A 6,000-nucleotide genomic window follows, 5' to 3' on the forward strand; every position below is an offset into this window, starting at 1 on the left:
AATCCCCCGCCTCCCCCTTTTCCCGATGATTGCAAAACCTGATATATAAAAATCGAAAAGAGTTTAAAATCCCTAAAAATTATACACACTCTGTGGAATTATCTCTCTTTACATTTGTGCATTTCCATTTTAGATGTTTACTTTTTTCTTAAATCAAAACTTTGAGTTTTTGCTCTCCCTTCACCTCCATAAACAAAAAAGGCAAATAGATCACAACAAATGGAAAATTTTAGAGTTTTTGTACGGAAAAAAATTAAAACAATAACAAATGTAAGTAAAGAAATTTTTTCACATACTACAAATGACCACAAAAGTTTTGTTTTCCAAGTTTGGGAAATTCCACTTGTTCCACCCTAATTGCTTGGAAATTTTTAAGAAAGAGATTTCTTCCACACTTGTTCTAAAAATGGATATGCATGCTTGAAACATGTTAAAGATGCAAATGACCTATGGATCCAAACCTTTTAAAGAGAATAACAAACGCTCATTAAATTCTCAAGTGATCGTGTGGTGGGATATTTACCTGAGTCAAACAAGCCATTATTTTGCCCATTTACAAAAAGTTGACCAAACAATCATAGATGATTGTAAAGTGATTTATCAAGCATCACGGGCTATATTTTTGTAAGAAATGACTAATGGATTGGGAGTCCCCATTTTCCCAACGATTGAAAAACCTGATATATAAAAACTGAAAAGAGTTTAAAATCCCTAAAAGCTACAGACACTCTTTGGAATTATCTCTCTCAACATTTGTGCATTGTACATTTCTATTTTAGATGAATACTTTGTTCTTAAATAAAACTTTCAGTTTTCGCTCGCCCATCACCCCGTAAATAAAAAAAGCTAAATTGTTCACAAGAAAATGAAAATTTTAGAGTTTATGTATGGAAAAAATTTAAAACAATAACAAATATAAGTAAGGAAATTTTATTCACACACTACAAATAAACACAAAAGTTTTTTTATCCAAGTTTTGGAAATTTCACTAGTTCAACCCAAGTAGCTTGGAATTTTATAAGAAACATATTTCTTCTACACATGTTTTAAAAATGGATACGCATGCTTGAAACATGTTAAAGATGCAAATTACCTATAGATCCAAACCTTTTGAAGAGAATAACAAACACTCATTAAATTCTCAAGTAAACGTACGGTGGGATATTTACCCGAGTCAAACAAGCCATTATTTGCCCATTTACAAAAAATTGACCTAACAATCATAGATGATTGTACAGTGATTTATCATGCGTAATGGGCTATATTTTTGTTAAGAAATTACGTATGGATTGGGAGTCAACACTCAGTTAAAAAACCCTTGCCTCCCCCTTTTCCCGACGTTTGCAAAACCTGATATATAAAACTTGAAAAGAGTTTAAAATCCCAAAAAATTACAGACACTCTTTGGAATTATCTTTCTCTACATTTGTGCACTGTGAATTTCCATTTTAGATGTATACTTTGTTCTTAAATAAAAATTTTGAGTTTTCGCTATCCCTTCACCTCGTAAACAAAAAAGGCAAATCGATCACTACAAAATGAAAATTTTTGAGTTTATGTACGGAAAAATTTTAAACAATAAAAAATGTAAGTAAAGAAATTTTATTGACACACCACAAATGAACACAAAAGTTTTGTTATCCAAGTTTGGGAAATTCCACTAGTTCAACCCTAATAGCATGGAAGTTTATAAGAAAGAGATTTCTTCTACACATGTTTTAAAAATGGATATGCATGCTTGAAACATGTTAAAGACACAAATGACCTATGGATCCAAACCATTAAGAGAGAATAACAAACACTCATTAAATTCTCAAGTGAACGTGTGGTGGGATGTTTTCGCAAACAAACAAGCCCTTATTTTTCCCATTTAATAAAACCTGACCTCACAATATTAGATGATTGTAAAGTGATTTATCAATCGTAACGAGGTATATTTTTTTAAGAAATGACTTATTTATTGGGAGTCAACACTCTGTTAAAAATCGGCCGCCTCCCCCTTTTCCCGTCAATTGCAAAACCTGATATATAAAAACTTAAAAGAGTTTAAAATCTCTAAAAATTACAGACACTCTATGCAATTATCTCTCTATACATTTTTAATTCTGCATTTCTATTTTAGATCTATACTTTTTTCTCAAATAAAAACATTGAGTTTACGCTCTCCCTTCACACCATGAACAAAAAAGGCAAACAAATCACAAAAAAAATGAAAATTTAAGAGTTTATGTATGGAAAAAATTTCAAACAATAAAAAATTTAAGTAAATAACTTTTATTCACAAACCAAAAATGAACACAAAAGTTTTATTATCCAAGTATGGGAAATTCCACTAGTTCAACCCTAATAGCTCTGGATTTTATAAGAAAGAGATTTCTTCTATGCATGTTTTAAATATGGATATGCATGCCTGAAACATGTTAGTGATGCAAATCTCCTATGGATCCAAACCTTTTAAAGAGAATAATAAACGCTCATTAAATTCTCAAGTGAACGTGCGGTGAGATATTTACCTGAGTCAAACAAACCATTATTTTGCCCATTTTTAAAAGCTGACCTAACAATCATAGATGATTGTAAAGTGATTTAACAAGCGTAACTGGCTATATTTTTGTAAGAAATGACTTATGAATTGGGAGTCAACACTCAGTTAAAAATCCCCCGCCTCCCCCTTTTCCAGACGATTGCAAAACCTGATATATAAAAACTGAAAAGAGTTTAAAATCCCTAAAAGTTATGGACACTCATTGGAATTATCTTTTTGTACATTTTTGCATTGTGAATTTCCATTTTAGATGTATACTTTGTTCTTTAATAAAAATTTTGAGATTTCGTTATCCCTTCACCCCGTAAACAAAAAAGGCAAATCGATCACTACAACATGAAAATATTTTGAGTTTATTTGCGGAAAAAATTTAAAAAATAACAAATGTAAGTAATGGAATTTTATTGACATACCACAAATGAACACAAAAGTTTTGTTATATAAGTTTGGGAAATTCCACTAGTTCATCCCTAATAACATGGAAGTTTATAAGAAAAAGATTTCTTCTACACATGTTTTAAAAATGGATATGTATGCTTGAAACATGTTAAAGATGCAAATGACCTATGAATCCAAACCTTTCAAAGAGAATGAGAAACACTCATTAAATTATCAAGTGAACGTGCGGTGGGATATTTTCCCGAGTCAAACAAGCCCTTATTTTGCCCATTTAATAAAACCTGACCTAACAAACATAGATGATTGTAAAGTGATTTATCAATCGTTACGGGGTATATTTTTGTAAGGAATGACTTATGGATTGGGAGTCAACATTCAGTTAAAAATCCACCGCCTCCCCATTTTCCCGTCGATTGCAAAACCTGATATATAAAAACTTAAAAGAGTTTAAAATCCCTAAAAATTAAAGACACACTATGGAATTATCTCTCTCTACATTTTTTAATTGTGCATTTCCATTTTAGATCTATAATTTTTTCTCAAATCAAAACATTGAATTTACGCTCTCCCTTCACCACGTGACCAAAAAGGGTAAACAAATCACAAAAAAAATGAAAATTTAAGAGTTTCTGTATGCAAAAAATTTTAAACAATAAAAAATGTAAGTAAAGATATTTTATTCACACACCACAAATGAACACAAAAGTTTTGTTATCCAAGTTTGGGAAGTTCCACTAGTTCAACCCTAATAACTTGGGATTTTATAAGAAAGAGATTTCTTCCACACATGTTTTAAAAATTGATATGCATGCCTGAAACATGTTAATGATGCAAATCTCCTATGGATCCAAACCTTTTACAAAGAATAACAAACGCTCATTAAATTCTCAAGTGAACGTGCGGTGGGATATTTACCCGAGTCAAACAGGCCATTCTTTTACCCATTTTTAAAAGCTGACTTAACAATGATAGATGATTTTAAAGTGATTTAACAAGCATAACGGGCTATATTTTTTTAAGAAATGACTTATGGATTGGGAGTCAACACTCAGTTAAAAATACCCCGCCTCCCCCTTTTCCCGACAATTGCAAAACCTGATATATAAAAATTGAAAAGAGTTTAAAATCCTTAAAAGTTATAGACACTCTTTGGAATTATCTTTCTCTACATTTGTGCATTATGAATTTCCATTTTAGATGTATACTTTGTTCTTAAATAAAAAATTTGAGTTTTCTCTATCCCTTCACCTCGAAAACAAAAAAGGCAAATCGATCACTACAAAATGAAAATATTTTGAGTTTATATGAGGAAAAATTTTAAACTATAAAAAATGTAAGTAATGAAATTTTATTGACACACCACAAATGAACACAAAAGTTTTGTTATCCAAGTTTGGGAAATTCCACTAGTTCAACCCTAATAGCTTGGAAGTTTATAAGAAAGAGATTTCTTCTACGCATGTTTTAAAAAAGGATATGCATGCTTGAAACATGTTAAATATGCAAATTACCTATGAATCCAAACCTTTCAAAGAGAATGACAAACACTCATTAAATTCTCAAGTGAACGTGCGGTGGGATATTTTCTCGATTCAAACATGCCCTTATTTTGCCCATTTAATAAAACCTATCCTAACAATCATAGATGATTATAAAGTGATTAATCAATCGTAATGGGGTATTTTTTTGTAAGAATTGGGAGTCAACATTCAGTTAAAAATCCACCGCCTCCCCATTTTCCCGTCGATTGCAAAACTTGATATATAAAAACTTAAAAGAGTTTAAAATCCCTAAAAATTATAGACACTCTATGGAATTATCTCTCTCAAAATTTTTGAATTGTGAATTTCCATTTTAGTTCTATACTTTTTTCTCAAATCAAAACATTGAGTTTACGCTCTCCCTTCACCCCGTGAACAAAAAAGGCAAACAAATCACAAAAAAATGAAAATTTAAGAGTTTCTGTATGGAAAAAATTTAAAACAAAAAAAAAATGTAAGTAAAGATAGTTTATTCACACACCACAAATGAACACAAAAGTTTTGTTATCCTAGTTTGGGAAATTCCACTAGTTCAACCCTAATAACTTGGGATTTTATAAGAAATAGATTTCTTCTACACATGTTTTAAAAATGGATATGCATGCCTGAAACATGTTAATGATGCAAATCTCCTTTGGATCCAAACCTTTTAAACAGAATAACAAACGCTCATGAAATTCTCAAGTGAACGTGCGGTGGGATATTTACCTGAGTGAAAGAAGCCATTATTTTGCCCATTTTTAAAAGCTGACCTAACAATCATTAACGATTGTAAACTGATTTAACATGTGTAATGGGTTATATTTTTGTAAGAAATGACTTATGGATTGGGAGTCAACACTCAGTTAAAAATCCCCCGCCTCCCCCTTTTCCAGACGATTGCAAAACCTGATATATAAAAACTGAAAAGAGTTTAAAATCCCTAAAAGTTATAGACACTCTTTGGAATTATCTTTCTCTACATTTGTGCATTGTGAATTTCCATTTTAGATGTATACATTGTTCTTAAATAAAAATTTTGAGTTTTCGCTATCCCTTCACCCCGTAAACAAAAAAGGCAAATCGATCACTACAATATGAAAATATTTTGAGTTTATATGCGGAAAAATTTTAAACAATAACAAATGTAAGTAATGAAATTTTATTGACACACCACAAAAGAACACAAAAGTTTTGTTGTCCAAGTTTGCGAAATTCCACTAGTTCAACCCTAATAGCTGGGAAGTTTATCAGAAAGAGATTTCTTCTACACATGTTTTAAAATCGGATATGCATGCTTGAAACATGTTAAATATGCAAATGACCTATGAATCCAAACCTTTAAAAGTGAATGATAAACACTCATTAAATTCTCAAGTGAACTGCGGTGGGATATTTTCCCTAGTCAAACAAGCCCTTATTTTGTCCATTTAATAAAACCTGACCTAACAATCATAGATGATTGTAAAGTGATTTATCAAACATAACGAGGTATATTTTGGTAAGAAATGACTTATGGATTGGGAGTCAACATTC

Source organism: Aristolochia californica, unplaced genomic scaffold (genome assembly GCF_029961685.1).
Source record: "Aristolochia californica isolate CCGP_79_NKW_82.1479 unplaced genomic scaffold, dmAriCali1.0.hap1 SCAF_2, whole genome shotgun sequence".
In the NCBI taxonomy this organism is placed as follows: domain Eukaryota; kingdom Viridiplantae; phylum Streptophyta; class Magnoliopsida; order Piperales; family Aristolochiaceae; genus Aristolochia; species Aristolochia californica.